This window comes from Protopterus annectens, chromosome 8.part0, assembly GCF_019279795.1.
Source record: "Protopterus annectens isolate FY-2018-M chromosome 8.part0, PAN1.0, whole genome shotgun sequence".
Lineage (NCBI taxonomy): Eukaryota > Metazoa > Chordata > Ceratodontiformes > Protopteridae > Protopterus > Protopterus annectens.
In genome coordinates this window covers 1,012,368,605-1,012,380,196 of record NC_056741.1, presented here as the reverse complement: position 1 = coordinate 1,012,380,196, position 11,592 = coordinate 1,012,368,605, and positions in this window count along the sequence as shown.

Below are 11,592 nucleotides of genomic sequence, written 5' to 3'. Positions count from 1 at the left end.
CTGAAGTGCATCCTCTTTGCATCCTCAGTCAGTGCTAGGTGCAGTCGCTACACTTTCTTCTTCATCCCCCCTCAGTGACATAATTCCTCTTGATGCTGTTGTCCAGGAATAGCCTTTATGACTCCTCTGCATCCCACATATCCTATCTTGATGAAGTTTAGAAGAAAGTCCAATTGCACTAGGATGGGATCAATCTGATAGCCCTGTTTTGGCTCATACAATCCTGGTTTCCTCCTGTGTGTCCTTACCTTGTGAAGACCTCTTCTCTGACCTTCCATAACTTCCTGTCTCATTTGTCTGAATCTCACCCATCTTCAAATCCCTCAGGTTAAACGCACGGTTTCTCCAATTGTAATGTCTTATTCTCTTAATTATGCTCTCATTGTGGCCCAGATCATCACCAATTCACAGACGCTCTTCACCAGAAAGGTTTATAGAAGTAAATTTTGAGTATTTTCTTCATGGATCACTATTCATGACTTCGTTCTTCTGCTTGAATGCTGGCTTTTCTGCAGGTTTTTGGTTCACATATTCGATCAGAGTTCAAAATGTTCCTCAGTTAAGGTACATCTTGCCTCAATTCCAAATTTTTTTTTTTTCATTGGATCCTTTCTTTCTCCTTTGCTTCTTTAAAAGTGTGTAAAGATTTCCTAACAGGTGCCTTTCAGTTCAGACCTCCTCCAGGAGAATTTTATTTTTGAGAAACTGTTGCTGCCTCTCTTTGAACCACCAGTGAAAACTTAGCAAATTTTGCCTTCAAAAACCCTTTTCTAGTAGCTGTAGTGTCTGTGTGGAGGGTTTCAACACTGCAGGCTTTTTCTTTAACCCCCCTCCCCTTGTCTGCTTTCCTAAAGATGTGCATGTTTATGATGTCCTTCAAGGATGCAACTGCAGTCCTGACATGTGGGTTGTCCTGCCTCAGGCAGCCCTTCGGTCGGCCGGATTCCAAAGTCTGGGTCCGGCGTCGGCTGATGTCGCCCTTTCCCCGACGTCAGAGCGCCTGGGGTATAAAAACGTCAGCCAACGCCATCTTCAGTCTTTCTTGCCGCGTGGCGCCCGAAGCAGAAGCAGTTCGCAAGTGCCGGTCGACCAGCTCCTGTGTTTTCAGCTACTGAAGTCTTCAAAAAAGCTAAGTACCCTGTTTGGGACCTTTTCTTGCCTCAGCCGATGTCAGATAAAAGTGAAAAAGTTAATGATTGTTTAACTTGTGGGAAACAAATACCTCACAAGGATTTCCACTCTTACTGCTTACCCTGCCTAGGCCCAGAACACAACGTCTCAGCCTGTGCAGCTTGTGCCTCTTTCAATAAACGCACTCTTGGGCGTCTGTCAGTTTGCACGGGATTATTTTGGGGAAGATTTCTGTTATATCATGCCGTCGGAGCTTCCGACAGCACATTTACCTAAAAAACGGAAGGATAAGGACAGACACCCGCGGTCTCGGCCAGCACCACGCTTAGGCCTACCGCGAGTGTCTGTCTCTTCTGAGCCGGTTTCGCAACCGCTTCAGACAGACGACACCGCTCCACTGGTTACTTCGGTACCGGAGGCCAGCTCGGTGCCGGTTCCTATTATCCCCTCTGAGACCGTAGCCCTGGATATTTCTGACACCATTTCAGTGGATAAGACTACTCCAGCATGTGGGGCTGCCAGGCCTCCAGTGTCTATGTCCATTAAGGCCTACACATGTGCTAAGGCTGCCAAACAGGCTAAGTCTCTCCCTCCAAGATCTGTTTCTCTGGGATCCTCTTCTGGTTCTCAAATTTTAAGCTTAGCTGAGGACCTTATTTCTTTAATTAGGGGTTCACAGCCTCATCCAGATGGAGGCTCTCAGCCGCCTTCTGACAAGAGGCCTAGGGTTGAGCAGGTAGACTCCCAGTCCTCCGATGAGGCCTCAGGTGATTCTGCACTTTCAGACTACCAGGAGGAGGCCTTCCCGGCCTGCGAGGATTCTGATGCGGAGGAATCTATTCCCTCTGCTTCTCCTCCTGAGGAGTTTTCCTTTGGGGAAACGCTTCATTCCATGAGGGAACACTTCAAATGGCAAGGCCAAGAATACTCCAGATTCTAGGAAAAGGTTAAGGGAATTTTTAAAGCTACCTCAGCATAGACCCTTGGCTATTCCTCCAGTTTTAAATGTTTTAGATGATGTGTACTTAGAATCTAGTGTTTCCCCTGACTCTGTCCCCCCTGCTCCTGTCAAGCCAGACAGGTACTACAGGGTCCCAGACACGCATCAATTTCTGTACAAGGGCCATACTGCTGACCCTGAAACTATTTCTCAGGGGCCAAAAGGGGTTTCCTCCACTACTGCTAAGAACCCACTCCCTTCGGAAAGAGATTCTAGGGCTTTAGAAAGGTGGGGCAAGAAAGTATATACATCTTCCACCCTTTCTGTGTGAGCATTAAATTGTCAATTTCATATGATTCATTATCAGGAATACATGTTGCAAAAGAAACTGGCTTCCCCTGAACCATTAGATAGAAAGGGGTTACAGGAATTGGTTCATAATACTAAGCAGGTTAGCAGCCATTTCCTTCAGTGTGGATATGATGCATTGGAAGCTTCATGTAGAGCAGCAATGACAGGTGCGGTCATACGCAGACATGCTTGGTTAAAGGAACAAACCTTGCCAGACCATGTGAAAATTAAGCTTTTGGACGCACCACTAGAGAAACATAAGCTATTTGGTGCTACTGCACAAGAGGTTTTAAAGAAAATGGAGGAAAAGGCAAAATCAGTGCAAACAGTCAAAGATTTCCTCCAGGTACAGCCTCCAAGATTCAGCAGGAATTGGCCTTCTAAGCATTGGTCCTTTCCTGACACAGACAAATTTCAAAGAGGCAAAAACAGACGTGGCAGAGGGCAAACTCGAGGCTCCTACAGAGGACGTCAATGGCAGCCTCCGAACCAGAGAGGTGGGGCAGGGCCTTCCACTGCTCCGCCAGGACAGTCTCAATGACTTGACTTTGACTCCGCCATCCAGGGCTCAATTAGAAGCACCTTTGGGCGGAAAATTATTTTTATTCTCACAAAATTGGCACAATATTACAAAGGACAAATGGATACTGGAGATAATAGACAAAGGATACAGATTCCATTTTCATACACTGCCAACAAGACATGGCAGGCCAAACCTGCCACCAAATCAAAGGGCAGAGGCACTCATACAAATAACAAACCTACTTCAAATAAGAGCAATAGAAAAGGTTCCTTCTGCAGAACAAGGACAAGGATTTTATTCAAGACTGTTCTTTGTTCCAAGAAAAGAAAACCAATGGAGACCCATTCTGGACTTGTCCGCACTGAATACTTACCTTATTGTGCCAAAATTCAAAATGCTGACTTTACAGCAACTCCTTCCCATGCTGGGCAAGGGGTCTTGGCTGGTAACTCTGGACCTCAAGGAGGCATACCTGCATGTCCCAATCAGACAAAGTTGCAGAAGATACCTCAGATTTCTTGCATGCTCAGAGCATTATCAATTCTCAGCATTGCCCTTTGGCTTATCTACTGCGCCCAGAGTGTTCACAAAATGCCTGGCATCAGTAATTGCACATAGCAGATTTCAGGGGATACAAATATATCCTTACCTGGACGACTGCCTTATACAAGCGGACAGCCAATAAGCCTTGTCAAAAAACTAGACTATGTCATTCACCTACTGCAGGCCTTGGGATACACAGTCAATATTCAGAAATCAAGTCTCGTACCATCCCAACAAATACCTTTCCTGGGTGCCACACTGGACACAAACACCCAGATGGCGTTTCTGACAAAAGAAAAACAAAAACAATTACCAGAATACTTCAGAAGAGTGGCAACACACACCCAGATGACTGCAAGGAAAATGCTGCAGACCCTGGGATGTCCTTCAAGGATGCATCTGCAGTCCTAACATATGGGTTGTCCTGCCTCAGGCAGCCCTTCGGTCGGCCGGATTCCAAAGTCTGGGTCTGGCCTCGGCTGATGTCGCACTTCACCCGACGTCATAGCTGCTGTGTATTGGGTATAAAGGCATCAGCCGACGCCATTTTCCTCAGTCTTTCTTGCCGCGTGGTGCCCGAAGCAGAAACTGTTCGCAAGTGCCGGTCGGTCAGATCCAGAGATTTCTACTACCGAAGACTTCTAAAAAGCTAAGTACCCCGTTGGGGACTCTTTCTTGCCTCAGCCGATGTCAGAAAAAGTAAATAATTGTTTAACTTGTGGGAAACAAATACCTCATAAGGATTTCCACTCTTACTGCCTTCCTTGCTTAGGCCCAGACCACGACGTATCAGCTTGTCTAGCCTGTGCTTCCTTAAACCGACGGACACTTGAGAATTCGGTTGGAGTTTGCAGAGGAGTTTTTTGGTCCCGCTTTTGCTTACAAAATGCCGTCTGAGACTCCGACTTCACAATTAGCTAAAAAGCTTAAGGAAAAGGACCGACACTCGCGGTCCGCGGTTTCGGCTGAAACCACGGTTAAGCCAACCACGAGTGTCTCTGTTTCGGCTGAAACAGAGTCCTCGGTTCTTCCTTCGGCCGAAAGCATGCCTCCGATAGCAGAGGCCTCACAGAGCATGGCTGAATCTGCTACTGAAATTTCCCCTGCTGTAGCAGGCACCCAGGACTTATCAGATACTATTCCTTTAGACATATCTACTCCTGCACGTGGAGCTGCTAGGCCCCCTGCATCTATGTCTATCAAGGCTTTTTCTAGGGCTAAAGCAGCTAAATCTTCTAAGGCCTTGCCTGCTAAAACCCCTCACACAGGCCTACCTCTAGTTCCCAAATGCTCAGCCTGGCTGAGGATCTCATTTCTTTTATCAGGGGATCCCAACCTCACCCAGACAGGGCCTCCCAACCCCCTCTAGAGAAGAGGCCTAGAACTGAGCCCCCGGATCCTGTTTCTACAGACTATTCCTCGGATGATTCAGAAAACTCAGACCCTCCAGAAGGCCCATATTCTCCTTATGAGGATTCTGATGCAGAAGACTCCATTCCTTCTGCCTCTCCTCCTGAAGAATTTTCTTTTGGGGAAACCTTACATGCTATGAGAGAGCATTTTCAATGGCAGGGCCAGGATTTTTCAGATTCAAGGAAAAGGCTAAGGACCTTTTTACATTTACCACAGCATAGGCCTTTAGCCATTCCTCCAGTACTAACAGTTGTTGATGATGCATATAATGATGCCTGTACTGCCCCTGAATCTCTTCCTCCAGCCCCTGCCAAGCCCGACAGATATTACAGGGTCCCGGACACGCACTTTCACTTGTATAAGGCTCCTATTGCAGATCCTGAAACCATTTCACAGGGCCCCAAAGCTGTAGCAGCTGCCTCTGCCAAAAACCCCCTCCCCTCTGAAAGAGAATCTAGAGCATTAGAGAGATGGGGTAAAAAAGTTTATACTTCTGCTACTCCTTCGGCCAGGGCCTTAAACTGTCAATTCCACATGATTCAGTATCAGGAATTTTTGTTAGACCAGCTAAATAAAAAAACTGTCCTCTCCTGAACCTATAGACTGTAAGTCCCTTCAGGATTTGGTACATAACACTCAGCAGGTCAGTAATCATTCCTTAAAATGCGGCTATGATGCACTGGAGGCTTCCTTTAGATCAGCTATGACTGGAACAGTGATTCGAAGGCATGCCTGGTTAAAAGAGCAATCCTTACCAGACCATGTTAAGTCAAAGCTCCTAGATGCTCCTATGGAGAAACAAAGTTTGTTTGGCTCCCCTGCACAGCAAGTGCTAAAGAAGGTGGAAGAAAAAGCAAAATCTGTCCAAACAGTCAAAGATTTCTTACAGGTCCAACCTCCGAGGTTTAGTAGAAATTGGCCTTCGAAGAATTGGTCCTTTCCAGACACCTCCACAGCACAGAGAGGCAGAAATAGGCGCCCAAGAGGCAGAGGTCAATCCAGAGGTGCCTACAGGGGACGTCCGTGGCAGCCTAACAACCAGAGAAGTACTGCCACAGATTCAGCTACGACCACTTCCACAGGACAGACACAATGACTTGGCTCTGATATCGCCTACCATGGAACAACTGGAAGCACCCTTGGGCGGAAAGCTAGCCTTATTTTCCGTAAACTGGCATTACATTACAGGAGACAAATGGATTTTACAGACAATAGACAAAGGCTACAGGTTTCACTTCCACACTCTACCAAAAAAGAGAGGAATGCCAAACCTACCACCAAACCAAAAAACAAACGCTCTAGGACAAATCAACCACCTACTAAGGATGAGAGCTATAGAAAAGGTACCGCCTATGGAACAAGGGCAAGGATTTTACTCCAGACTTTTCCTGGTACCAAGGAAAGAAAATCCATGGAGGCCTATTCTCGACCTGTCTGCTCTGAACACATATCTCATTGTTCCAAAATTCAAAATGCTGACCCTCCAGCAACTTCTTCCCATGCTGGGCAAGGAGTCTTGGCTGGTGACTCTAGATCTCAAGGAGGCATACCTGCACGTCCCTATACGGCCAGATTGCAGAAGACACCTCAGATTTCTTGCAGGATCAGAGCATTATCAATTCTCAGCATTGCCCTTTGGCTTATCTACTGTGCCCAGAGTATTCACGAAATGCCTGGCATCAGTAATTGCTCATTGCAGGCTTCAGGGAATTCAAATTTACCCATACCTGGACAACTGCCTAATACAAGCAGACAACAAGGCAAAATTAACAAAAGATTTGGAAAAGGTCATACAACTGTTACAAGCCTTGGGATACACAGTCAGCATGCAAAAATAAAGACTAGTACCATCCCAAAGGATAACATTCTTGGGGGCAGAACTGGATACATCAACTCGGATGGCTTTTCTCACAGAAGAAAAACAAAAGCAACTACCAGTATATTTCATGACATTAACAACACAAACTCAGCTTACTGCAAGGAAAGTCCTGCAAGCCCTGGGTTACATGGCATCCTGCATAATATTGATTCCGCATGCCAGGCTGCATATGAGAAAGTTGCAATGGTACCTAAGGAATGTATGGTCTCAACACAAGCACAGTCTAGAAGCCCAGATTCCAATAATTCCATGCCTGAAGCAAGAATTCCAGTGGTGGGCTCAGGCCTGTAAGTTGAACAGAGGACTGCCTTTCCGCAAACCTCATCCAATCCAGACCATCACCACGGACGCCTCAGACCTAGGCTGGGGGGCACACATGGTGGACAAGTGCATACAAGGCCTATGGACCCAAGACCAGCTGAATCTACACATAAATCTAAAGGAGATGCTGGCAGTGAAACATGCAATCCAGTTATTCCGACCATTCCTTCAACAAGGTCACCTGCTGATAAGGACGGACAATACCACAGTCATGTGGTACATCAACAAACAGGGAGGTACACACCCATATCCTCTATGCCGGATGGCAATGGACCTGTGGAATGTGGCCCTGAATCTCAACATTCAACTTCAGGCCAGATTTGTACCAGGAAAAGAAAATTCACTAGCAGACACCTTAAGCAGAACTACCACGGATGCTGCATCCAGATATCTTCAAAACCATAACAAAGAAATGGGGACTACCAGAGATAGACCTGTTCGCCTCCCCACACAACCACCAATTGAAGAAATTCTGCACAAGAGCATGCCACCCACTTGCTTGGAGGGTGGACTCCCTTTCCTTCAGCTGGAAAAACCTGACAAGCATATGCATTCCCACCTCTTCCCTTGATGTACAAAATCCTACTGAAGATCAAAGAGGATCAGTCGAGGGTAATCCTGATAGCTCCAGACTGGCTGAGGCAACATTGGTACCCGCTACTGAGAAGCATGTCTCGGACACACGCATGGCCTCTACCTCCATGTCCCTTACTTCTAACACAGAACAACTACAAGATCCTACATCCAAACTTGAAAACACTGCAGCTAGCTGCTTGGAATATTGCATAAAACAAAATAACCCGGATTTATCTCCGAGGGTTAAGGACATTATCCTGGAGGCTCGCAGACCCTCCACAAGGAAAACTTATTCAGCCAAATGGAAAAGATACCTCATTTGGAGTGCAGCAAAGGGAGAAAATGTCTCATTGGCAAACATAGCACACATCCTAGAATACTTAGCAGAACTGTTACACAATGGCCTGTCCTACTCCTCCATTAAGATTCATGCATCAGCAATCTCAGCAGAATACAACATGGATCCTCCGGTCTTCTCTCATCCTCTACTCAGACAGACAGTTCTTTAGAGGAATTAAAAACGTAAAGCCTCCAAGGAAACCACCTTTACCTACATGGGATCTCAACTTTGTGCTGGAAAAGTTAACACTTCCCCCTTTTGAACCAGCAGCAACAGCAGATTTACAGTTTTTGTCTTGGAAAACTGCTTTCCTGCTAGCAATCACTTCAGCAAGAAGGGTATCTGAATTACAGGCATTAATGGCAGTGCAGCCCTTCCTTATCTTCCATCAGGATAGAGCGTCTCTGAGAACCAACCCTACCTTTATGCCAAAAGTGGTCTCCAGAGTATCATTGAACCAAGCGATTCATTTACCTACATTCTTCCCCAACCCACAGAACAGGGGGGAAAGACTGCTACATACCTTGGATGTGCACAGACAATTACGCTACTATCTGGACAGAACTAAGACCAACAGAAAACTGACCAACTTCTGGTAGCATATGCAACAGGAATGCAAGGAAAAGCAATTTCAAAACAGACAATCTCAAAATGGATAGGAAATTGCATCCGATTTTGCTTCTCTTTTCATGGAAAGACAACTCCTGAAAATATCAGACCTCATTCCACAAGAGCTACAGCCACCACTACAGCTTTCCTACGAGGAGTGGCTACCAAAGACATTTTAGAAGCTGCTACTTGGAGCTCCGTGCATACATTTGCCAAGCATTATAACCTTCCTTTATACTCCAGATCCCGAGGAGGTTTTGCAACTGCTGTGTTGCAAGGGATCTTGACTACACCATCTTTATCTTAGTGCCTCCTCCCCCAGTTTGGCTATGGTATTCTACCCATATGTTAGGACTGCAGATGCATCCTTGAAGGACATAGTACAGTTTTGTACCTACCATAAATGTAGATGTCCGATAGGTATGCATCTGCAGTCAGGATTACCCACCCTCCTTCCCTCTGTGGTATTCCTAGGTATCTCCCCTCTTTAGCTAGCTGGGGAAATTATTATGGTGTATTTGTTTTGTATATATGTATATGTATATATATATATATATATATATATATATATATATATATATATATATATATATATATATATAGATATATATATAGTTATATATATATATATATATATATATATATATATAGAGATATATATATATAGAGAGAGAGATAGATATATATATATATATAGAGAGAGATAGATATATATATATATATAGAGAGAGAGATATAGATATATATAGAGAGATAGATATAGATATATATAGATATATATATAGAGATATATATATATATATAGAGAGATATAGAGATATATATATATATATATATATATATAGATATATATATATAGATATAGAGATATAGATATATATAATATATAGATATAGAGATATAGATATATAGAGATATAGAGATAGATATATATAGATAGATACAGATATAGATATATCTATAGATATATCTATAGATATATATCTATATATATATGTATATAGATATATATATAATTTTTGCTCTCTACTGTTTGGAATTATTTGCATTTATCCAAATTTAGCCTTCCTAGAGGGCACCTGGCATCTGGGGCAAGAAACACTGAGGAAAATGGCGTCTGCTGATGCCTTTATACCACAGCAGCTATGACGTGACGTCGGGTGAAGTGCGACATCAGCCGAGGCCAGACCCAGACTTTGGAATCCGGCCGGCCGAAGGGCTGCCTGAGGCAGGACAACCCATATGTTAGGATTGCAGATGCATACCTATCGGACATCTACATTTATGGTAGGTACAAAACTGTACTTTAATGTCTAATGCATTGTGTGTTTATGTGGTTTCCTAAGAAGGTTGACATCTTTTTCAGATATTCATTCCTGTTAGATTTCTATGTATTGTCCCTAAAACTCTTAGCAGCACAGTTCACTTCTACTATATTTTAAAAACCAAAAGTTGAAAGCTGGTATCTGTATTCCTGGAGCAGAGTTCTGTTTCATTGGAATTCCTCTTTTGCTCCCCAAGAAGAGAAGTGTCCGGGGGGGCTTCAGTTTATATTCTGGTTTCCTCTTTGCTTTGGCATGTGTAAGTTGAAACTGTTGTAGCCATATTGGTGCACTTGAATTGCCCATCTGCTACTTTCTGCTACTGTGATGTTGCTTTTCACAAAGCCTCTAAGAACCAGTCTTGTTCTTCAAAGCCACTTGTACATCTGCTTGGGGTGGGGGGTCCACACTTGAAGGCAACAGAGTTGGGTGATGGATGTTTTTCAGTTTACAGAGCTGCATCGAGGAATTGGATTCTCCCTGAGATGACAGCATGTCACATTACTACTTTTTATGAGTTGCTGCAAGCTAGTTTAGTCAGTGGCAATCTCTCCAGTTTTAGCAGCCCTAGTGTATGGCTTCAGTATAACTAAAAGTTCTGCTGACACACTGCATCCAGCCCCTCGGAAATCTGGTATAAGTTCTGCAATCTCATATTTCTGCTTAGGAATCCTAAGGCAGATCCTGTAGTTTCCCTTTTTAAGTCTGCTTCCAGTCATCTTATGGCATCTGACCCCATTCTTTCAGATAAAGATGGAAAAGCTTAAGATGTGTTTGGAAAGAAGATATTTGTCAAGCACATGTGTCTTGACTTTTTCTGCCGTTTTTGGCAATATTAAAACAATTGTTTCCTCCTCCTTTTGAAACTAAAGCATCTTTTAAATTCTTTACTCCCTTCAGGGTGTCAACTTTGCTAGACATTCTCGTAAGTGTTCTTATGACATGGTTAATGCTGTTTCCACAGCAGTTGCTACTTTCAGTTTTGAGGAGATTTTTTAATTGTGTGCTCTGACTTTATTGGAGAAAGTTAAAGCAGAACTTTTGAATGTACCTCTGGATAAGTAAGTGTTTGTATCTTCTGATGCAGTCTTCAAGTAGTTTTGAAGGTGTTTCTCAAATTTTTCAGTCCCTTATGCCTAGATATAATAGAAGCTGTTCTTTTAGCCCAGGACCTTTGTATAGGAAAAAACATTGTTTCCTTGACTTTTGTTGGCATTGTAACAGATCTTCAAGAAGCAGTGACAGGGATGTTCTAAGATGAAATAAGGGCCTTTCCAAGCCCAGGGCCAGTAGAGGGAAAAAAAAAAAAAAACAGATTTGATTATGCCAGGTTTCTGTCGCCTTCCCTTCCCCACCGTGGCAAACCTTAAAACTTTTTCCCAAGTCCTGTATATTCACTTACATTTTTCAAACCATGGTCCTAAGAATTATTCAAAAAGGTTATAGATTGCAGTGGGACATTCTGCCCTTATTTTCAATGCATTCCTTCCCATCCAAGCAGCCCAACCTCTCCCCACTGTTGTCTTGGGGTATGATGGAGCCTGTCCCACCAATCCAAATAGAAAAAGGTTTATATTCAAAAACATTTTCTTGTGCCAAAGAGGAAACCTGTAGACTCGTGTTAGACTATACATTTTAAACCTG